This window comes from Salmo trutta, chromosome 20 (assembly GCF_901001165.1).
Source record: "Salmo trutta chromosome 20, fSalTru1.1, whole genome shotgun sequence".
Lineage (NCBI taxonomy): Eukaryota > Metazoa > Chordata > Actinopteri > Salmoniformes > Salmonidae > Salmo > Salmo trutta.
The window spans coordinates 34,471,390-34,497,035 of record NC_042976.1 but is presented as its reverse complement, the minus strand read 5'-3'; the positions used below and the strand labels follow the sequence as shown (position 1 = coordinate 34,497,035).

Genomic DNA, 25,646 nt, shown 5'->3' with positions numbered 1-25,646 from the left:
ATTGGGAGACAATTTGTTTTCACCACTTTTATTTCCATGACTGATCAAAATTCATTTTCTCTTGGCTGTCAATTGTCCTGCCGCAGCAGGAATATGGTGAGCAATATGTTTGGAACATCGAATCGCAATAAAATCACAGAACCAAAACGCAATACATATAGAATCATGAGAATCGCAAAGCATATCATATCGGCACCTAAGTATTGTGATAATATCGTATTGTGAGGTCCCTGGCAATTCCCAGCTCTACTGCCACAGCAGCATAACATTTGATTAACATCAATATCAGTCTGGTTGGCTGATACGCACACCAGTGAGAGAGGCAGAAAGACAGATAGGAGCGGCTACATCAATGACCCTCGCTCCAACCCAACTCCTTCTCTTCTTCAGTCGGCAGCAGCAAAACTAGTAGTCTAGACTCTAACCATCATATTCTAAAATATCCTGCAAACCACTAGCCAGCCAACCATATATCTTGAGTTAGAAGATTATAGATATTATATTATGAAGTTATTATTTAAGGGCATTGAAGATAAATCAAAATCAGTAAAAACAAAACATTGAGCTGCTAACTATTACATTTACATCAATCATCAACATCAATGTTCAGCTGATAGCCCACACTCTTTTCCCGACGTCAGTCATGAACTTATGAGTCACGGTAAATAGCTTGCTTACAGTTTGTGAAGAGTGAGTGTGTTGTCATAGATACAAATAGGCCTATGCTCCAAAATGTATTTATTTTTGCTACAGAGGCAATTGGTATGTTACGCGTTTCGAGATATAAATTATGAAAGTCGTTTTGGGGGTGCCCTTTTTCAGTTTGAGGACATGCCCCCTGAAAGGTCTGTGTGCGGCCCTGTAAGACACGGTCTCGCTTTCTAGACAGCTCGAAAGGCCAGAGTGTCTAAGTCGAAGTGTGAGTCGTGTGACTGGCGAATAAACAATATACATTTTTATAAAGACCGGAAATGTCAGCTGAGTCTAATTCTAGAGTGCAAACAATGTTTTGGTTATGAGAGGCCAGTTGTCAGGAAACCCATTGATACACTCACTCGGTCATCACACGTTGCATGGCCATGACATCAACCGCAGGTACAACAATAAAACACACTCACCATCTGTTTACACTTTGGTTTACCACAGACATGGGAGACATTTCGTGAACTGCAGATATATTTTGGTTGAGCAGTTTCCGTTGTACAATACTCTACTACACCAAGAAAGCAAACAAACATGTTTTTATACTCTTATGCAGGAACCTGTGTACATATTTTCCACATAAACTGACCAGGAGCATTTGGGCTTTGATTTTGTTTTCCACCCCCCAGCCTAAGTCTTCCACATAAGTCAACAAAGCCAGCCCTTTCCTGAAAACTGCAAGCACATCTTTGAGGTAAGGCTTCAGCTGTTTCAGCTGAGCATTTGTTTTCAACCATGGTGCGCTACAGGGCAGGAAAGGTTGTGTTAGGTCTTCATGTCACAGTCACAAACTAGAGCACACAAAGCAGAAAAAGGAAAGCTAGCTTATAGTCACGCAGTCTTTCTAACTATAGTTTTAAATGGATGGAGGCTATGCTTCTTGAAAAACATGTCCTTACATAAAGCAAACAAAATGAAAGTATAAATATTAGGAGGGAGAACATTTTTGACAGCTGAGCCAACTGTTGATGCTGTTCAATTGTACAAAATGTATTGAAATCAAACTTCATAGACAATGATATTGTGCATACAGACAAGCTGTGGCCCATTATGTATGCGTGGTCCTGCAAACTCAAATATCTGTGGTCTTCTTCGCAACGCATACCAACACTAGTCTTTCGTAACGCATACCAACACTAGTCCTTAGCAACGCATACCAACATTAGTCCTTCGCAACGCATACCAACACTAGTCCTTAGCAACGCATACCAACATTAGTCCTTCGCAACGCATACCAACACTAGTCCTTCGCAACGCATACCAACACTAGTCCTTCGCAACGCATACCAACACTAGTCCTTCGCAACGCATACCAACACTAGTCCTTCGCAACGCATACCAACACTAGTCCTTAGCAACGTATACCAACACTAGTCCTTCGCAACGCATACCAACACTAGTCCTTCGCAACGCATACCAACACTAGTCCTTCGCAACGCATACCAACACTAGTCCTCTGCACATGTCATAGAGTTACTCAAATAATATGCTGTGTCAGGTATTATTGCAGTGGTGGAAAAAATACCCAATTGTCATACTTAAGTAAAAAGTAAAGATACCTTAAAAGATAATGACTCAAGTAAAAGTGAAAGTCACCCAGTAAAATACTACTTGAGTAAAAGTCTAAGTATTTGGTTTTAAATGTACTTAAGTACAAAAGTAAATGTAATCTCTAAAATATTCTTAAGTATCAAAAGTCAAAGTATAAGTATTAATCATTTCAAATTCCTTATAATAAGCAAATCAGATGGCACGATTTTCTTTATTTATGAATATACAGGGGCACACTTCAACACTCAGACATCATTTACAAACAAAGCATTTGTGTTTAGTGAATCTGCCAGATCAAAGGCAGTAGGGATGACAGGGGATGTTCTCTTGATTAGTGCACAAATTAGACAATTTCCTGCTAAGCATTCAAAATGTAACTAGTACTTTTGGGTGTCAGGGAAAATGTATGGAGTAAAAAGTACATTATTTTCTTCAGGAATGTAGTGGAGTAAAAGTAAAAGTAGTCAAAAATATAAATAGTATATGCCCCAAAAACGACTTAAGTAGTACTTTAAAGTATTTGTACTTAAGTACTTTTCACCACTGTTTTATTGTCTAGATAGAAACTAGAAAACACTACTTTATCCAACGGTCACTAGGGATTTGGCTGCATCTCCCTCCAACAATAAAATATGACAGCCAATCAGATAGAGTCATCCACTTCCCTGGGCCAATTCCCAAGCTGTCCAGAGGTCATGCATGCTGATCCAGCAGCATAAGCAGTCCTGAATGCTCGGAACAACAACTGGTTTCCCCCACATCCAAAACATCTTATGGTTAATGGCAAAACCACCATCTGCTGGGACTGTCTTATTTTATCAATACACAGCTGTTGTGTCCAAAGCTTTAGGCTAATCCACCACTTCCAGAACAGTGAAATTGAATGTAGGCCTGCATACAGAATTCTCAGAGAATGTTAGTGTCCATTACATGGAGTTGATGTAGCAGAGGGTTTATCGGCTGCTATTTCTTGATGGAATAATTTGTCTAGCTGGCTGCTCTGCTATGGAACATAATGAGGGAGGAATGTGAGAGAAGTAAACACTGTGAGGAGGAAACCTAATTGGCAATTAGCAGTAGTTTAGGAGGGAACCCTGGACTGGAGGTGAACCAAATGCGGGGAGAGGACATTTTCATCTATCGCAGTGTCATTATAATGGGTTTGATCGACCCTTTGCCCAAGATTGGAACAGAACTGTGAAAATGGCGCCGGAGGGGAGGGCTGCTGTTTTATCAGCTCTTAACCAACCATACTATTTTGTTTGTTTTTCCGCATTGTTCGTAACTTGTTTTGTACATAATGTTGCTGCTACCGTCTCTTATGACCGAAAAGAGCTTCAAGATATCAGAACTGGGAATACTCACCTCAAATTGGACGAAGAGTTCTTCTTTAATGAGTCGGACGGGAGGGATACACTACTACAGACACCAGACCAGGCCCATATCCCCATGACTCGCTGGAAAAGGAAACGGAGGTTTCGCGGAAAGAGATCAGGGTGCCTTGTGAGGATCAGGCGACGAGTGGCTAATCTGCCGTTGCCATCCATCCCGCTAGCTAACGTTCAGTCGCTGTAAAATAAATGGGACGAACTGAAAGCACGTATATCATACCAACAGGACATTAAAAACTGTAATATCTTATGTTTCACAGAGTCGTAGCTGAACGGCGACATTAAGAACATACAACTGGCGGGTTATACACTCTATCGGCAGGACAGAACAGCAGCCTCTGGTAAGACACGGGGATGGGGCCTTTACATATTTGCAAACAATAGCTGGTGCACGATATCTAAGGAAGTCTCAAGGTTTTGCTTGCCTGAGGTAGAGTATCTCATGATAAGCTGTAGACCACACTATCTACCTAGAGAGTTTTCATCTGTATTTTTCGTAGCTGTCCCACATACCACCACAGACTGAGGCTAGCACTAAAACCGCACTCAATGAGCTGTATTCCGCCATAAGCAAACAGGAAAACGCTCATCCAGGGACGGCGCTCCTAGTGGCCGGGGACTTTAATGCAGGGAAACTTAAATCTGTTTTACCTAATTTCAATCAGCATGTTAAATGTGCAGAGGGAGAAAATTCTATACCACCTTTACTCCACACACAGAGACGTGTACAAAGCTGTCCCTCACCCTCCATTTGGCAAATCTGACCATAACTCTAACCTCCTGCTTCCTGCTTACAAGGAAAAATTAAAGCAGGACGCACCAGTGACTCAATCTATAAAAAGTGGTCAGATGAAGCAGATCTAAAACTACAGGACTGTTTTGCTAGCACATACTAAAATATGTTCCTGGATTCTTCCGATGGCATTGAGGAGCCACCACATCAGTCACTGGCTTTATCAATAAGTGCATCGAGGACGTCGTCCCCACAGTGACTGTACGTATATACCCCAACCAGAAGCCATGGATTACAGGCAACATTCACAATGAGCTAAAAGCTAGAGCTGCCGCTTTCAAGGAGCGGGATTCAAACCCGGAAGCTTATAAGAAATCCCGCTATGCCCTACGACGAACCATCAAACAGGCAAAGCGTCAATACAGGACTAAGACCAAATCATACTACACCGGCTCCGACGCTCGTCAGATGTGGCAGGGCATGCAAACTATTACAGACTACAAAAGGAAGCACAGCCGAGAGCTGCCCAGTGACACGAGCCTATGCTAAATAAATGATGCGCTCGCATCGAGGCAAGTAACACTGAAACATGCAAGAGAGCATAAGCTGTTCCGAACAACTGTGTGATCACGCTCTCCGCAGCCGATGTGAGTAAGACCTTTAAACAGGACAACGCTCAAAAGGCCGCTGGGCCAGATGAATTACCAGGATGTGTACTCAGCATGCGCTGACCAACTGGCAAGTGTCTTCACTGACATGTTCAACCTCTTCCTGTCTGAGTCTGTAATACCAACATGTTTCAAGCAGACCACATTTACATTACATTTACATTTTAGTCATTTAGCAGACGCTCTTATACAGAGTGATTTACAGCAGTGAATGCATACATTTCATTTCCATTATTTTTATTTTTTTGTACTGAATAGCATAGTCCCTGTGCCCAAGAACAATAAGGTAACCTGCCTAAATGACTACTGACCCGTAGAACTCACGTCTGTAGCCATGAAATGCTCTGAAAGGCTGGTCATGGCTCACATCAACACCATTATCCCAGAAAACCTAGACCCACTCCAATTTGCATACCGCACCAACAGATCCACAGATGATGCAATCTCTATTGCACTCCACACTGCCCTTTCCTACATGGACAAAATGAACACTTTTGTGAGAATGCTATTCATTGACTACAGCTCAGCATTCAACACCATAGTGCCCTCAAAGCTCATCACTAAGCTAAGGACTCTGGGACTAAACCCCTCCCTCTGCAACTGGATCCTGGACTTCCTGACGGCCTGCCCCCAGGTGGTAAGGTTAGGGAACAACACATCTGCCACGTTGATCCTCAACATGGGGGCCCCTCAGGGGTGCGTGCTCAGTCCCCTCCTGTACTCCCTGTTCACGCATGACTGCACGGCCAGGCACAACTCCAACACCATCATTAAGTTTGCTGATGACACAACAGTGCTCGGCCTGATCACCGACAACGATGAGACAGCCTACAGGGAGGAGGTCAGAGATCTGACCTTGTGGTGCAAGGACATCAACCTCTCCCTCAACGTGATCAAGTCAAAGGAGATGATTGTGGACTACAAGAAAAGGAGGACCGAGCACGCCCACATTCTCATCGACGGGGCTGTAGTGGAGCAGGTTGAGAGCTTCAAGTTCCTTGGTGTCCACATCACCAACAAACTAACATGGTCCAAACCCCAAGACAGTTGTGAAGAGGGCATGACAAAACCTATTCCCCCTCAGGAGACTGAAAAGATTTGGCACGGGTCATCAGATCCTCAAAAGGTTTTACAGCTGCACCATTGAGAGCATCCTGACTGGTTGTATCACTGCCTGGTATGGCAACTGCTCGGCCTCCGACCGCAAGGCACTACAGAGGGTAGTGAGTACGGCCCAGTACATCACCGGGGCCAAGCTTCCTGCCATCCAGGGCCTCTATACCAGGCGGTGTCAGAGGAAGGCCCTAAAAATTGTCAAAGACTCCAGCCACCCTAGTCATAGACTGTTCTCTCTAATACCGCATGGCAAGTGGTACCGGAGCGCCAAGTCTAGGTCCAAGAGGCTTCTAAACAGCTTCTACCCCCAAGCCATAAGACTCCTGAACAGCTAATCAAATGGCTACCCAGACTATTTGCATTGCCCCCCCATTTCTATGCTGCTGCTACTCTCTGTTATTATCTATGCATAGTCACTTTAATAACTCTACCTACATGTACATATTACCTCAATTACCTCGACACCGGTGCCCCCGCACATTGACTCTGTACCGGTACCCCCTGTATATAACCCCGCTATTGATATTTACCGCTGCTCTTTAATTATTAGTTATTCTTATCTCTTACTTTTTTTAGGTATTTTCTTAAAACTGCATTGTTTTAAGGGCTTGTAAGTAAACATTTCACTGTAAGATCTACAACTGTTGTATTCTGCACATGTGACAAATCAAATTTCATTTGAATTGATTTGAACTTCACTAGTCTTAAATTTGTTACTGTGTTACTTTGTATATATGTGGTATTATGCATTAACGAAAACAAAGGGTGATCTCTTTCAGAAATTAGGAAATGAGTTTCACCTTTTATCTGAGCTGTGTTTACACAGGCAGTCCAATTCAGAGCTGATCTGATTAGTCAAAAGACCAATTAGTGAAAAGAATACCAGAATTCAACTGCCTGTGTACAAGCAGCCAGAGAGATCCATTGATGTCACTCTCAAAGTAGCTGTTGCTTTCACACTGCTTAGATCAGGGTTTGATCTTATCCACAGAGAGCCAGTGTGGGTGCAGGCATTTGTTCTAACTAAGCAGTTACACACCTGATTAAAAATACACCGGCCCTCTGCAAATAAATATAAGTCATCGAGTAGTATCAAAAGTTTGCCCAACAGGAGTTTTTATGAAGTTCTCAGAAAATCCTAAGAAAATAACAGATGTCTTCGGGGTATGTCAAGAGTTTGAAGGCTTTCAGAAGGTCACAGTTTTGTATCTTCTTGGAATCCTATCTCATATTTATTTCCAGAGATCATATCTACCACCACTCACCATAACAGTTTGAAAGGTTTCTGAGATGAGAGCACAGGGATGGCACAATAAAGTGACTTGAATGGAGAATGACAGATGTTTTGTTATTGCCTGAGGTAATGGCAACAATATACAGTGCCTTCATAAAGTATTCACACCTTTGACTTTTTCCACATTTGTTGTGTTACAGCAGGAATTTAAGATTGATTAAATTGAGATTTTGTGTCTCTTGCCTATACACAATCCACTTTAATATTAAAGTGGATTTAAAAAAATAAATTACTTAAAAATGAAAAGCTCATCTCTGTATCCCACACATACAATTATTTGTAAGATCCATCAGTCGAGCAGTGAATTTCAAACACAGACTCAACCATGAAGACCACAGAGGTTTTCCAGTGCCTCGCAAAGAAGGGCAGCTATTGGTAGATGGGTCAAAATAAAAAAGCAGACATTGAATATCCGTTTGAGCATGGTGAATTTATTAATAACACTTTGGATGGTGTATGAATACACCCATTTACTACTAAGGCACAGACGTCCTTTCTAACTCAGTTGTCGGGGAGGAAGGAAACCTCTCGGGGATTTCACCATGAGGCCAATGGTGACTTTAAAACAGTTTCAGAGTTTAATGGCTGTGATAGGATAAAATTGAGGATGGATCAACAACATTGTATTTACTCCACAATACTAACCTAAATGACAAAAGAAAGTAAAACTGTATTTTGGGGTTAAAATTCATGGAAAAGACATTTTCAATGAATTTTTGCCCAGTGTGTTGTTGCATTGTTGCTCATTATACCGTAAATCAATTAGTATTTCTATAAATTCCTTATACTACACTGTTAGTATCAAAGTTGTGAAAAGTGCTGGCATGTGTTGACTTTTCCATTATAAAAATAAATCACACCTGTGTTTTCTTTGCACTCCTCTGTCCTTGAGCAAAAAAAATATGAAACCACATCGCAGAGAAAATTATTCAAGTAGTCTCACCTACAGTACTGTATATGTCTGACTACCAGAGATAAATTAAAAGCGGACATTTGACAATCAGTAAAGCAACATATAGGACTGACAAATAGTGTTTCAAAGCTACACAGGAGAGTAAAAAACAGAGGACATTGAAAAACAGCTTCAATATCAGAGAAATATAATGATCAAAAGAATACATTGAAATCTATCAACATATAACTAATACCTTAAGAGAGAAGTGGAAAATATGTGGGAAATATGCTTCTCACATCCCAAGGTTACTCTATGACTCCTGCCAATCATTATTATACTCCCATTTACTGTGTGATCTGAATAGCATCCCTTCAATTAACTTAGTAAAATCTATAAAAAAATCATCAACTAACAAATCCTCATAATTTTATCATTATTTAACAAGGTAAGTCAGTTAAGAACAAATTCTTATTTTCAATGACGACCTAGGAACAGTGGGTTAACTGCCTTGTTCAGGGGCAGAACTACAGATTTTTACCTTGTCAGCTCGGGGATTTGATCTTGCAACCTATTGGTTACTAGTCCAACACTCTAACCACTAGGCTACCTGCCACCCCGTCACATTAGACTGTTCCATGATATCATACCGTAACTCAATATCAATGTACAACAACCTGGCACAGAAAAAGGGTAACTCAACACGAGTCTAGAGTTGATACAAAAAGTCAAACAAATCACACAAACAGAGAGAATTATTAATTGGGAGTAAAGAGTTAAACAGTTATTAGGCCATTGACATTCCAGAAAGCACTGTCCACCTGATACAGTAAGTCAATGGGGGGGAGGGGGGATTGAGTCACTGTACAAAAAAAAAATGCAATTGAAAAATAGATGTAGATTATTTTTTAAATCTTGCTCAATGGGGCCATTTGAATCTTGGAAACAGTAAGTGGAAAGAGCTGACAAAGCACACCATTTCTGGAAAGGCATGTCAACTTCTCTGAACTTGCCCTGATAAACTGAATGCTTCACTTGTATCTTGCTTCAGCTTCATCACGAAATCCACAGATAGTTTCCCCTCAACCCCCACAGTCAAGCGTCTTAGAAAATGCATTCAACAAGGTCAGGTATTCTGCCGAGTAATTTTGGTAACAATTGATTGACATTGTTACTTTTTGCTGACATAGTGATTAACTCCAAGCTTAATTCACATTCTATCAAGTTTCCAACTTACACTGCCTTAGGACCTTTGGGTACAAACTGTGGGACACATTGTATTTGACACTTGTGCTAAAAGGTTTCTGCACATGTACCTTGACGATGCATGACAGGAACATTTAGTTATTAACCCCCATCAACCTTCCTAATGGTCTTAAAATCTCAAAATTGTACGCAAGTTGCGTGATATAACAACAGTGATGTGAAAATCACTTATTAAATTATATATGTCAGTGCCACTTTCTCCCCAAGGCTTAAATAACACATTCTAGATTGGATGATTGCCATGATTATACCTGACAGGATTTTAATATGTTCTACTTTGTAGTTGATAATGCGTATTCATAGAAGTCTATGCATTCAAGTGCTTCAAGTGAGTGTAAAGAGACGGCCCACTTTCAATATGTCAAAGTAATATCTGATGAAGACGAAGAGGGTTCAGCAGGAAAAGAGGTTAGAGGTAACACATCTTTGCATTAGTTGAATGGAGCCTTGCTTTATAGAGAACGGTATCTAATTAGATGCTTTGTTAGATTATCAAACATGCCTTCATCATAAAACACCTTTCATCCTATTCTAATATTTACATATGAAAAATGTGGGCCTACCTTGCTGCTGAGGTTGGCCAGTATTCTTGAACAAATTTAAAAAAAAATTCATTCAATGAGTATATTTGAGGAGTAAAGGTTTGCCAGATAGTTTTTTGTTGTTGTTGCTGTCAATAATGCAAGCTGAACACTCCATTTTTTCTTCTTCATACATTGTTTTGGACCAAAATTTGTGTAGGTTGTCACTAAATAGACATGCACAAACACAGAAATTTTGGTTTTCTCATGTGGTGACATCATCATGTTTATAGAGTTTGAGGAAGTAGAGGGTGGGCTGTGTATAATCACTACAGACCCATTTCACAAGAGCCATCGCACAACCACACACATAGCTGGAAAAACACTCATCTCCACTTGCTCCCTTCATTTCCTGTCGTTAGAAAACCCAGCACCCCCTTCCAAACACACACTCTCCCTCGTACACACACACACACTGTTGAAACTATTCATCTGCACCACATAGTGCAACTTTTGATTTCAATCCATTGACCCATCTTCATATTAACCCGTCCCCCACAGTCAGACAAACATATTTGCAAGAGGGGGTGTAGCAATTGAGCCTATTGCTTCTCAATGGGATCTAATGAGTGAGCCAATTCCATATAGGATTTTAAAAAATCATCAACTTAACCTATTTGGGAGCCTTTTATTAAGCGCATTAGCATTGCAGATTTGCCTGTGTAGTCATTGGAAATCCGATTACCTCCCGCTGAGGCATTACATGGAGTCCCAAAGCTGTGGGAGCACTGCATGCAGGCAAGCAGGCAGGCAGGCAAGGTGTTGTTCACCGTATCCTAGTAGTATATACTGTGCTGTGCTCTGGACACCATATGTGAACTGATTGCCCCCCATATATCTTCAGAGCTCATGCTGCTAGGTGACCTAAACTGGGACATGCTTAACACCCCAGCCATCCTACAATCTAAGCTTGATGCCATCAATCTCACACAAATTATCAATGAACCTACCAGGTACCACCCCAAAGCCGTAAACACGGGCACCCTCATAGATATTATCCTAACCAACTTGCCCTCTAAATACACCTCTGCTGTTTTCAACCAAGATCTCAGTGATCACTGCCTCATTGCCTGTATCCGTAATGGGTCAGCGGTCAAACGACCTCCACTCATCACTGTCAAACGCTCCCTGAAACACTTCAGTGAGCAGGCCTTTCTAATCGATCTGGCCCGGGTATCCTGGAAGGATATTGACCTCATCCCTTCAGTAGAGGATGCCTGGTTATTTTTTTTAAATGCCTTACTCACCATCTTAAATAAGCATGCACCATTCAAGAAATTTAGAACCAGGAACAGATATAGCCCTTGGTTCTCTCCAGACCTGACTGAGCTTAACCAACACAAAAACATCCTGTGGCGTTCTGCATTAGCATCGAACAGCCCCCGTGATATGCAAGTTTTCAGGGAAGTTAGAAACCAATATACACAGGCAGTGTATACACAGGCAACACAAACCCAAAAAATGGCTGGGACAATGTAAAGTCCATGGAGAATAAGAGCACCTCCTCCCAGCTGCCCACTGCACTGATGATAGGAAACTCTGTCACCACCAATAAATCCACTAGAATTGAGAATGTCAATAAGCATTTTTCTACGGCTGGCTATGCTTTCCACCTGGCTACCCCTACGCCGGTCAACAGCACTGCATCCCCCACAGCAACTCGCCCAAGCCTTCCCCATTTCTCATTCTCCCAAATCCAGTCAGCTGATGTTCTGAAAGAGCTGGAAAATCTGGACCCCTAAAAATCACCCGGGCTAGACAATCTGGACCCTTTCTTTCTAAAATTATCTGCCGAAATTGTTGCAACCCCTATTACTAGCCTGTTCAACCTCTCTTTCATGTCGTCTGAGATTCCCAAAGATTGGAAAGCAGCTGCGGTCATCCCCCTCTTCAAAGGGGGGGACATTCTTGACCCAAACTGCTACAGTCCTATATCTATCCTACCCTGCCTTTCTAAGGTCTTCGAAAGCCAAGTCAACAAACATATTACCAACCATTTTGAATCCCACCGCACCTTCTCCGCTATGCAATCTGGTTTCAGAGCTGGTCATGGGTGCACCTCAGCCATGCTCAAGGTCCTAAACAATATCTTAACCACCATCGATAAGAAACAATACTGTGCTGCCGTATTCATTGACCTGGCCAAGGCTTTCGACTCTGTCAATCACCACATCCTCATCGGCAGACTCAATAGCCTTGGTTTCTCAAACGATTGCATTGCCTGGTTCACCAACTACTTCGTTGATAGAGTTCAGTGTGTCAAATCAGAGGGCCTGTTGTCCGGGCCTCTGGCAGTCTCTATGGGGGTGCCACAGGGTTCAATTCTTGGGCCGACTCTTTTCTCTGTATACATCAATGATGTCGCTCTTGCTGCTGGTGAGTCTCTGGTCCACCTCTACGCAGACGACACCATTCTGTATACTTCTGGCCCTTCTTTGGACGCTGTGTTAACTAACCTCCAGACGAGCTTCAATGCCATACAACTCTCCTTCCGTGGCCTCCAACTGCTCTTAAATACAAGGAAAACTAAATGCATGCTCTTCAACCGATCGCTGCCTGCACCTGCCTGCCCGTCCAGCATCACTACTCTGGACGGTTCTGATTTAGCCTCTCTACTCAACAGCCAGTTGAATCCCGTGGCGCGTTATTCAAATACCTTAGAGATGCTATTACTTCAATTTCTCAAACATATGACTATTTTACACCATTTTAAAGACAAGACTCTCGTTAATCTAACCACACTGTCCGATTTCAAAAAGGCTTTACAACGAAAGCAAAACATTAGATTATGTCAGCAGAGTACCCAGCCAGAAATAATCAGACACCCATTTTTCAAGCTAGCATATAATGTCACATAAACCCAAACCACAGCTAAATGCAGCACTAACCTTTGATGATCTTCATCAGATGACAATCTTAGGACATTATGTTATACAATACATGCATGTTTGTTCAATCAAGTTCATATTTATATCAAAAACCAGCTTTTTACATTAGCAGGTGACTAGCATGTGACTAGCATTCCCACCGAACACTTCCGGTGAATTTACTAAATTACTCACGATAAACGTTCACAAAAAACATAACAATTATTTTAAGAATTATAGATACAGAACTCCTATATGCACTTGCTATGTCTGATTTTAAAATAGCTTTTCGGTGAAAGCACATTCTGCAATATTCTAAGTAGATAGCCCGGCATCACAGGGCTAGCTATTTAGACACCCAGCAAGTTTAGCACTCACCAAAGTCAGATTTACTATAAGAAAAATGTTATTAGCTTTGCTGTTCTTCGTCAGAATGCACTCCCAGGACTTCTACTTCAATAACAAATGTTGGTTTGGTCCCAAATAATCCATTGTTATACCCAAATAGCGGCGTTTTGTTCGTGCGTTCAAGACACTATCCGAAAGGGTAAATAAGGGTGACGAGCACGACGCATTTCGTGACAAAAAAATTCTAAATATTCCATTACCGTACTTCGAAGCATGTCAACCGCTGTTTAAAATCAATTTTTATGCCATTTTTCCGATAATATTCCGACCGGGAATCTGTGTTTAGGTTCAACGACGATAGAAAATAAAAACATGGGGTCAACTCGTGCACGCGCCTCAGCCCATTGTCCTCTGATAGAGCACTTGCCAAAAGCGATAATGTGTTTCAGCCTGGGGCTGGAATTACATCATTCAGCTTTTTCCCGCCTTCTGAGAGCCTATGGGAGCCGTAGGAAGTGTCACGTTACAGCAAAGATCCTCAGTCTTCAATAAACAGAGTCAAGAAGCTCAAGGAATGGTCAGACAGGCCACTTCCTGTAAGGAATCTCTATTCAAACAGTTTTAGAAACTTTAGGGTGTTTTCCATCCAAAGCCATGCATATGCATATTCTAGTTACTGGGCAGGAGTAGTAACCAGATTAAATCAGGTACGTTTTTTATCCGGCCGTGCAAATACTGCCCCCTATCCCCAACAGGTTAGAATATGTGGACAACTACAAATACCTAGGTGTCTGGTTAGACTGTAAACTCTCCTTCCAGACTCACATCAAACATCTCCAATCCAAAGTTAAATCTAGAATTGGCTTCCTATTTGGCAATAAAGCATCTTTCACTCATGCTGCCAAACATACCCTCTTAAAACTGACCATCCTACCGATCCTCGACTTCGGCGATGTCATTTACAAAATAGCCTCCAATACCCTACTCAATAAATTGGATGCAGTCTATCACAGTGCCATCCGTTTTGTCACCAAAGCCCCATATACTACCCACCACTGAGACCTGTATGCTCTCGCTGGCTGGCCCTCGCTTCATACTCGTCGCCAAACCCACTGGCTCCAGGTCATTTACAAGACCCTGCTAGGTAAAGTTCTCCCTTATCTCAGCTCGCTGGTCACCATAGCAGCACCCACCTGTAGCACGCGCTCCAGCAGGTATATCTCTCTGGTCACCCCCAAAGCCAATTCCTCCTTTGGCCGCCTCTCCTTCCAGTTCTTTGCTGCCAATGACTGGAACGAACTACAAAAATCTCTAAAACTGGAAACACTTATCTCCCTCACTAGCTTTAAGCACCAGCTGTCAGAGCAGCTCACAGATTACTGCACCTGTACATAGCCCATCTATAATTTAGCCCAAACTACCTCTTCCCCTACTGTATTTATTTATTTTGCTCCTTTGCACCCCATTATTTCTATTTCTACTTTGCACTTTCTTCCTCTGCAAATCTACTATTCCAGTGTTTTACTTGCTATATTGTATTTACTTTGCCACCATGGCATTTTTTGCCTTTACCTCCTTTATCTCACCTCATTTGCTCACTTTGTATATAGACTTATCTTTCTACTATATTATTGACTGTATGCTTGTTTTAATCCATGTGTAACTCTGTGTTGTTGTATGCGTCAAACTGCTTGCTTTATCTTGGCCAGGTCGCAATTGTAAATGAGAACTTGTTCTCAACTTGCCTACCTGGTTAAATAAAGGTGAAATAAAAAAAGATATAAATAAAAAAAGATATATATATACGAATGGATGGGAGGGCTACCCTGAGTGACCTCTGGGATCACTCACAATTTGTCTGAATAATTGGAGGTATTTCCAGCCCAAACCGGAAATGTCATTCTAAAGCACATACATATGTCTGGATTTGATTAGAGCTTTGATCGGCATGAAAATTCAAGCCTGATGCTACCTGAGCCCGATAAGCCATAAATTATACATTTTATGAGCCCAAGCCCAAAAAAGGCCAAATTAAATTATTGTGCTGTTATATTACGTGTGACAGAAAAACATAAAAGATGTAGCTATGCTTCCTTAGGTAAACAAATGAAAATGAAAGCTCCAGTAGGCTAATCTTTTTGAGTGTGGACTGTATTACTGTACTGTATTGTATAATACTGTATTATATGGACTGGAATTACGTACCTCGTTCAAAACCATGAAGCTGGGAGAGACCATGATATGCTGGTGCAGGACATGAGGCTTACAAAGTTTCAATTTTAGGACAGCAATTTGATTTACATGTTGAAAACATTTTAAATGTTGATAATTATTGGGCTAACATTCATAATATTTCCCCTAATGTTGTGCGACGTCGGTATTAGCCTACCTTCTCTTTCTTTCGATTGTTGCTTCATTCCTTCCTCACTTTCAACACTTAAATTAAATACCTTTGATTGTCCTCATCTTCATCATTGTAATGATAAGTTTGAATAAATTAGGACTACAATAAGATGAAAACGAATTTCACTTCTCTTCACAAAGATTGAAGGGTTATGGTCTGAATAAACAACTGCTATAGCCTACTGCCATCGTGCGTTCTCTCTTTCAAATTGCCTGTGACTTCTATTGGATGAGGTCTTTAACATTCAGTAAACAAGAGATTGCAAAAAAGGTCCTGCAGGCAACTGTAGTCTAGCTTTTCCTGGGACTCCAAGAGCCAAGGACTGTTTTTTTAAGGAGAGTGGCCAGCGGAGCGCAAGTGTATTTTGTGCAAGTTCGAAGTTTATGCACAACCCAACATTCATTAGTTAAATCTAAGGCTAATACTATAATGAATGGCTAGGACATCTATATATATATATACTGAACAAAAATAAAAAACTCAACATGTAAAGTGTTGGTCACATGTTTCATGGGGTAAAATTAAAGATCCCAGAAATGTTCCATACACATAAAAAGCGTATTTATCTCAAATTTTGTGCACAAATTTGTTTACATCCCTGTTAGTGAGCATTTCTCCATTGCCAAAATAATCCATCCCCCTGACAGGTGTGGCATATCAAGAAGCTGATTAAACAGCATGCTCACTACACAGGAGCACCTTGTGTTTGGGACAATAAAAGACCACTCTAAAATGTGCAGTGTTGTTACACAACACAATGCCACATATGTTTAAAGTTTTGATGGGACGTGCAATTGGCATGCTGACTGCAGGAATGTCCACCTGAGCTGTTGTCAGAGAATTGAAAGTTAATTTCTCTACCATCAGCTGCCTCCAATGTCATTTTAGAGAATTTGGCAGTTCAGCCAACCGACCACACAACTGCAGACCACGTGCAACCACACCAGCCCAGGACCAGCTAACCGGAAAGCTGATGAAACTGAGTATTTCTGTCTGTAAAAAAGCCCTTTTGTGGGGAAAAACTCATTTTGATTGGCTGGACCAGGCTCCCATGTTGGTGGGTCATGCTCCCAGACCCACCCATGGCTGTGCCCCTGCCCAGTCATGTGAAATATTTCAATTGACTGATTTCCTTATATGAACTGTAACGCAGTAAAAACGTTGGAATTGTCGCATGTTGCATTTATATTTTTGTTCAGTATACACAGTACCAGTCAAAAGTTTGGACACGTCTACTACTTCAAGAGTTTTTCTTAATTTTTTACTATTTTCTACATAGTAGAATAATAGTGAAGACATCAAAACTATGAAATAGCTCATACGGAATCATGTAGTAACCCAAAAAAGTATTAAACAAATAAAAATATGTCATATTTCAGATTCTTCAAAGTACAGCTTTGCACACATTTGGCATTCTCTCAACCAGCTTCATGAAGTAATCACCTGGAATACATTTAACTTAACAGGTGTGCCTTGTTAAAAGTTAATTTGTGGAATTTCTTTCCTTCTTAATGTGCTTGAGCCAATTAGTTGTGTTGTGACAAGGTAGGGTTGGTAAACAGAAAATAGCCCTATTTGGTAAAATACCAAGTCCATATTACGGCAAGAACAGCTCAAATAAGCAAAGAGAAATGACAGTCCATCATTACTTTAAGACATGAAGGTCAGTCAAAAGGGAAATTTCAAGAACTTTGAACGTTTCTTCAAGTGCAGTCGCAAAAACTATCAAGCGCTATGATGAAACTGGCTTTCATGAGGACATTTACATTTACATTTAAGTCATTTAGCAGACGCTCTTATCCAGAGCGACTTACAAATTGGTGCATTCACCTTATGATATCCAGTGGAACAACCACCTCAGGCAAGGAAGACCCAGAGTTTCCTCTGCTGCAGAGGATAAGTTAATTAGAGTTACCAGCCTAAAAAATTGCAGCCCAAATAAATGCGTCACAGAGTTCAAGTAACAGACACATCTCAACATCAACTGTTAATAGGAAACTGCGTGAATCAGGCCTTAATGGTTGAATTGCTGCAAAGAAACCACTACTAAATGATACCAATAAAAAGAAGAGACTCGCTTGGGCAAAGAAACATGAGCAATGGACATTAGACCGGTGGAAATCTGTCCCTTGGTCTGATGCGTCCAAATTTGAGATTTTGGATTCCAACCAATGTGTCTATGTGAGATGCAGAGTAGGTGAACAGATGATCTCCGCATGTGTGGTTCCCACCGTGAAGTATGGAGGAGGAGGTGGGATGGTGCTTTGCTGGTGACACAGTTTGTGATTTATTTAGAATTCAAGGCACACATAACCAGCATGGCTACCACAGCATTCTGTAGCAATACGCCATCCCATCTGGTTTGTGCTTAGTGGGACAATCATTTGTTTTTCAACAGGACAATGACCCAACAAACCACCAGGCTGTGTCAGAGCTTTTTGACCAAGAGGGAGAGTGATGGAGTGCTGCATCAGGAGACCTGATCTCAACCCAATTGAGATGGTTTGGAATGAATTGGACCGCAGAGTGAAAGAAAAGCAGCCAACAAGTGCTCAGCATACGTGGGAACTCCTTCAAGACTGTTGGAAAAACATAGGATGCCACCTTTCCAACAAGTCAGTTCGTCAAATTTCTGCACTGCTAGAGCTGCCACGGTCAACTGTAAGTGCTGTTATTGTGAATTGGGAAGGTCTAGGAGCAACAACGGCTCAGTCGCGAAGTGGTAGGCCACACAAGCTCACAATATAGGACCGTAAAAAGTTTAAAAAAATCGTCTGTTGCAACATTCACTACTGAGTTCCAAACTAGCTCTGGAAGCAATGTCAACTGTTCGTCGGGAGCTTCATGAAATCGGTTTCCTTGGCCGAGCAGCCGCACACAAACCTAAGATCACCATGCGCAATTCCAAGCGTTGGATGTAGTGGTGTAAAGCTCGTCGCCATTGGACTCTGGAGTAGTGGAAACGTGTTCTCTGGAGCTATGAATTACGCTTCACCATCTGGCAGTACGAAGGACGAATTTGAGTTTGGCGGATGCCAGGAGAACGCTACCTGCCCCAATGCATAGTGCCAACTGTAAAGTTTAGTGGAGGAGGGATAATGGTCTGGGGCAGATTTTCATGGTTCTGGCTAGTCCCCTTGGTTCCAGTGAAGGGAAATCTTAACGTTACATCATTCAATGACATTCTAGACGATTCTGGGCTACCAACTTGGGGAAGGCCCTTTCCTGTTTCATCATGACAATGCCCCTGTGCACAAAGCAAGGTCCATACAGAAATGGTTTGTCGAGATCAGTGTGGAGGCCTGATCTCAACCCCATCGAACACCATTTGTGACTCACGACCTGGATTCGGTCTTACGTAGCAAAATGTGAAATGGTGTTTTTTACATTGGATAAAAGTAGAGACTCAGAGCTACAAAATGGTATATCATACACTGCATCTGTATGGTATATCATACACTGCATCATGGGAAAGTAATTCTGCTTTGAAAGTTGATCAACTTGTAAACTCACTTTTGAGAAAATGGCCTTTGAATGTTTTGGTATCTAGTGAAGAGCTCTTCGTTGTCTACACCCATTCAGCATTGTTCACACCCTCTTAAGCTTTAGCCCCACCCACCTAATTTTGCTCTCGGAGCATTCAGAGCCAACACTTGATGCTCTGGCCGATGATTTGTCTACCTCTGGATAACATGAAAACAGCCTAACCAGCCAGCTAACGTTAGCTAGTTAAACAACAATGAACAAAGTGCCAACAATGCCACAGTGCTGGGAACTAACCAACCAGGTTCAATGTTAGCTAGATAACATTAGACTCTAACTAGAAAAGCAAACAACTCTGGGAAACGAATAATAACGTCTGCTAGGGAGCCAGCCAGCTAACGTTAGCTAGCTAACAGTACAGTTTAGCTTAAGACATATAGCTAGCTAGCTAGGTAAACAATAAACCACGTTTAAGATCACACACGTCACGTAACGTTAGCTAACGAGCCAGCCAGCTAATGTCAGCTAGTTAAACAACAATGAACAAAGTGCCAACAATGCCACAGCGCTGGGAGCTAACCAACCTGGTTGACTAGAAAAGCAAATGGCTTTGTGAAACAAATAACGTCAGCTAGGGAGCCAGACAGCTGATGTTAGCTAGCAAGCAGTACACTTTAGTTTTAAATGAAACCACTTTCTATCAAAATTAGAAATGTGTAATATCTGAAAATGTAGCTAGCTAACGCTAGACCATCTTACCTGTATACATAATCATGCATGATGGACGCATCTCCATCCCTGTCAGGAATGCCATACCACGGTTGCCCTTAGTTTGAAGATGTAATCCGGAGACAGGTGTTTTCTCCATCTCTTTAGCCATCATAGTCCAATTCCACTGATTTCAAAACTTGATCCTCCAGAAAGTGGAGAGCAACATTTATGCAGCTCCACTACACAATATATTATTTTAAAAAGCCACGTTCGACAGCATTACCAACACAGACTGACAAGCTCAAATAGACAGAAGCCTTCAATATGGCAGACCAATCCAAAATCCTCTCTCGGCATGTCCAACCCACTCATTATCTCAGCCAATCATGGCTAGTGGGAAGGTTGCTAACTTTTTTTGTCGCTTAACCTAAAAGGCTCATAATTTAACACTTTAATTCATATTTACAGATGGCATACAGGTTTGTTATTAAGGCACATGAAAGTTCACATGTTCGAGAAGGCATTTCTGCCCCCAAAAAACATTTTGATAAAAAAATATTAGGATGCGCTGTCTGTCCCCACCTCAGCATTGATGATTGATCATGCAGATATCAGAGAGAAGGCCGTAGAGAAGCCAGATTTAGACATCACATATAGGCTAATTTAACAGTTCAATTTCACATCATTCTGTTCATTGAAATCATTTAATATACTTTACTGGTTTCGCACAGTTATTTATCCCGGGAAAAGGAAGTGGGTTTGGCCGAGAAATCTCTTTAAATCTCGGAGACCCAGTTCCCGCTATTCAACCCTAGTAGAGATGCCTGGTGGTTGAGACCTTTGGCTGACTCGTGTCATTATTACGATGCCTTAGTGATGGCCGGAGACCTTGAGATCGTGCTTCAGGGGACCTTGAGGCCGGGCTGCAGGGGAGGGCTTGCCGGACAGAGAATTGAGCCATGACTAAGGTTGGAGAAGTTGAACAATCCTTCTTAATAGTTTATCTCCTGGGCTAGCAATTTGCTTTGTGCTCACATAAGCAAAAAAGAAAAGTAGTATCCCCTTGTGATTTCTAATAACAGTATGTGGGATAAAAATAATAATATTAAAAGGCTACACATACATTCCAGCGGTGCCTCCAATTTTGTTACCCACTCTATGAGCTGCTTTGTAACACCAAGCACATAAAGATTGCTTTGGGAGCTCCTCGGGTGAGCTAGATTTGAAGATGAGCAGTAATCCGACAGCTCCACAGCGGATAAGGTGCCTTACCGATACTTTTGATTGTGAATGACCAGGATCCACTGTTGGGCCTCACTCATCTAATGGCCTCAGAATTCTCATGAGTGCTGTGTCTTCTGTGGGGGGGAAGAAGAGAAAGAGAATAAAGGTTAGTCCTACAGCATTGAGGCTTTGGGAATACTGAATTGATTCTGTACCATCATCTGCCATTGGTCGATACCACACTAGAACAAGAGAATATAGCCTACATAAACAAAAGAAGTACAGATCCTTTTGAAAACAACATTTTGAGTTGGTTATCCAGCTGAAACCTGTAGTTTCTGGTAATGTTTAAATAGCGCCCTGTGTCAAATACCTCAGAAAAAAACTGACAGGCATACAGTTTATATTCACACCTCTTTACTTGTTCCACATTCTGTTGTGTTACAGCCTGAATTTAAAATGGATTAAATTGTGATTGTGTGGCACTGGCCATCACACAATATCCCATAATCTCAAAGTGGAATTATGTTTTAAGAAATAAAACCAACATAAAAAAATGAAAAACTGAAATGTCTTGAGTCCATAAGCATTCAACCCCTTTATTATGGTAAACCTAAATGATTTCAGGAGTACCAAAGTCACATAATATGTTTCATGGACTTCCTCTGTGTGAAATAATAGTGTGTAACATGATTTTTGTATGACTACCTCATCTCTGTACCCCACACATCTGTAAGGTCCCTCAGTTGGACATTGAATTTCAAACACAGATTCAACCACAAAAACCAGGGAAGATTGTCCAATGCCTCGCAAAGAAGGGCACCTATTGGTAGATGGGTAAAAAAAGTAATATCCCTTTGAGAGCTTAATGGCTGTGATAGGAGAAATATGAGGATGTTCACTATATACACAAGTATGTGGACACCCCTTCAAATTAGTGGATTTGGCAATTTCAGCCACACCTTTTGCCGACAGGTTTATCAACTCTAGCACACAGCCATACAATCTCCATAGACAAACATTGGCAGTAGAATGGCCTTACTGAAGTGCTCAGTTACATTCAATGTTGGACCGTCATAGGATGCCACCTTTCCAACAAGTCAGTTCGTCATATTTCTGCCCTGCTAGAGCTTCCCCGGTCAACTGTAAGTGTTGTTATTGTGAAGTGGAAACGCAGCCGCAAAGTGGTGGGCCACACAAGCTCACAAAACGAGACTGCCAAGTGCTGAAGCGAGTGACGCGTAAAAATCGTCTGTCCTCGGTTGTGCCAACTGTACAGTTTGGTGGAGGATGAATAATGGTGTGGGGCTGTTTTTCAGGGTTTGGGCTAGGCCCCTTAGTTCCAGTGAAGGGAAATCTTAACGCTACAACATACAATGACATTCTAGACGATGCTGTGCTTCCAACTATGTAGCAAAAGTTTGGGGAAGGCCTTTTCCTGTTTTAGCATGACAATGCCCCCGTGCCCAAAGCGAGTTCCACACAGAAATGGTTTGTCAAGATCGGTGTGGAAGAACTTGGCTAGCCTGCACAGAGCCCTGACCTCAACCCCACTGAACACCTTTGGGATGAATTGGAACGGCGACTGCGAGCCAGGCCTAATCACTCAACATCAGTGGAAGCACAGAATATAAATATTCCAAAACATGTATCTTGTTTGCAACAAGGCACTAAAGTAATACTGCAAAAAATGTGGCAAAGCAATTCACTTTTGAGTACAAAGTGTTATGTTTGGGGAAATTCAATACAACACATTACTGAGTATTACTCTCCATATTTTCAAGCATATTGTGGCTGCAACATATGGGTATGCTTGTAATTGTTAAAAACTGGGGAGTTTTCAATCTGCTTTCCACCAGACACTGGGAGATTAATTCACCTTTCAGCAGGTCAATAACCTAAAACACAAGGCCAAATACATTTTCCTGAGTTAAAGTGTTGACTTAAATCTGCTTAAAAAATGTTGGCAAGACCTGAAAATAGTTTTGCCACTGCCAAATGTACCTGAATGTCGAGCCCTGAATATGTTCTTGGCCTTGAATAGTGTTAACGCGCCATTCTACTTCCTTCACAGTCACATATTCTGAAATTAATATTTCAATATTCAGTTTATACCCCTAAGTTGTAAAAAGTTAAGGTTTTGCTTCAGTGCTGACATGCTATACATTTCACAACCAAGCCATATTGTTTGAAATTCAAGTTTCAAGTTGTAGAACTATTTGAGGGCCTCATTTGTTCAAATGAGACTTTAGTATCTCAATACTGCCTAGGGACTGATGGAGACCTCCAACACATCTGCTATTCAGCAGCTGCTTGTGTGTGAACAGAAGGAGCCTGCAGCATCGGCATACCCAAAACTTCTACAGGGAGACATTGTTAATGCATTGTCCTAAGGCCCTCTCCCTGGCTGCTTCATTGGTCCTGCCGCAGTCATCACATTCACAGACCCTCCAGCTAACGGGACAGTGCGACTTAAATGTGAATCTGGCAGACCCTGACTCCATGGTTTCTTGTCGGCAGGAAATAATAAGGCGTAATGTTGCACAAGAACAAATCACATAGTTCTAAATGCAAGCCCTGCTGAGCCAAGGCGAGCACCTTTCAGAGACGCGTTTAAATCCATTATGAGAATAGACCACCTGGGAGCAGAAGGGGGTTACATTTTCTAACAAAAACATGGATTAAAAGAACAAAAAAAATGCAGTTCCGTAAGTCTCCTTAGAAAATATAGGCAGTATGTGCATAGAATACTCTTAATGAAGAACGACACAGCAACATGATGAGAGTATTGCAACTACAACCACCAACTTCAAACTGTAGAAATAGAGTGTCAAAACCGGATCCCCATAGTCCTTAGATGAGTTCCTTGAACATAGCAAAAGTCATTGGCAACAAGCCAATATTCCTACTCGGTGCAAGGTATCCATCTTTGTATATTTGAGTAAGTGCAGTATGAAAACCCCACAGGGACTTAAATATGCAGGGCCAACAGCACACTGGCTTCAAAAATAAGCATTGGAAAAAAGTTATTTCCCTTTCATCTCATTCTCATACATTGTGAAAGTGTTGCGCCTGCTGTTCTTTACATTCCAAAAGGTGTTAGACGTGATGTGGCAACATCAGTTATTCTTCCAAGCATCTGGACAGGTTTGTGTGTTTGAGCCCCAGCAGCAGCTCCACTGCCTGAGGGCTGCTGCCGGGGGTAGATAAGAGGCTGAGGCAGAGCTAGGCAGGCCATCCTTTAGCCAGCTCAGCTCCTGAGGGGAAGACCCCGGCCTGCCCTGTCAGGGTCCTACTAGTGTGGAGGGGGGCCAAGCATTCTAAAATACACCCCAAAACTTACTGGAAGCTAGCTGAGGCTAAAACTGGCATCATACGCATTACTGTTGCCAATTATAAAAACATGACAAAAGTCAACCCATATAACCATTGAAAATACACTGTTGTATAAAGCAATGTTGTGCAGATGCAAATGTATTGACTCCAAGCCCCAGGACTTTATAAATAGCTTATGCTGTTTTACTTTTTTATAGTAGCAAATAAAACTATATTGACGATGAATAAAACAGCTTTTAAAGCACTGAGGGACAGTATGCGTGAAGACAAAACAATGTGCTAAACAATACACTGCATGAAAAACCATTCTTGAGCCTTCACTTATTCCTCCCAACCTGGGACCACAGAGGCTTTATAAAATGCATACTTTCACCATGCAAAACAAGTAGCCAATCTGTGGTGAAACGTAATCTACTTAATTTACTAAAACCAAGTCAACAGGAGGATCAAGCAGTCATATTGCATGTATCACACATTACCTTTAAAGATATTAGCTCAACCCCCTGCTCCACTCAAGACTGCTCTTCAAAAGCCAAGGTATGCTACACAACCCATTGCGCCGCTCTTGCATGCATTAGAAGAGAGTGGGTTTGTACAGAGTTATGGGCCGCACTGCAACCTACCTGACCCATTTAAAAGATAATTGATTTAATATGTCAACTGCAGTCAAGAGAGGTTGGACTGTAATTCCATGGGAGCAAAGTAGAATTAATCCGACTCAATCCTTCAATTGCAGACAGCGACCCAACAGACTTGTGTTATTGATTAAACACTACCTGCACTCTTTCATTTAGAATCAACAGAGCTGCCCATGCATGCTGCTTGTTCCAACAGTGTTCTCATCTCCCACTGTGTTTAATGTGCAAAACTACAGTAAACATTTTTGCCCAAAGCTTGTGGCGAACTGGATATTGCGAACTGAATGCTAAAAAGATGTATGCTCCATAGGTAAACATAAAATAACTACTGGCATATACAGTACATCAAATATTTTACGTGATTAGCTAAACGATTAGCTAAATGACACATACTGAACTATCTTTGTTATCTAAATTGGGTGAATGGCAAAACACTGAAAC

General features: G+C 41.6%; 1 protein-coding gene across 3 annotated transcripts in view; it reads right to left on the bottom strand.

The window, feature by feature from the left end:
- gulp1a (GULP PTB domain containing engulfment adaptor 1a) overlaps positions 1-25,646 on the bottom strand; it is a 171,278-nt gene that overhangs the window by 37,809 nt on the left and 107,823 nt on the right. For all 3 annotated transcript variants that reach the window (XM_029703043.1, XM_029703045.1, XM_029703044.1), the window contains exon 2: positions 21,280-21,365. The gene's annotated coding sequence lies outside the window, so the exon portion shown is untranslated. The remainder of the gene's footprint in view (positions 1-21,279; positions 21,366-25,646) is intronic.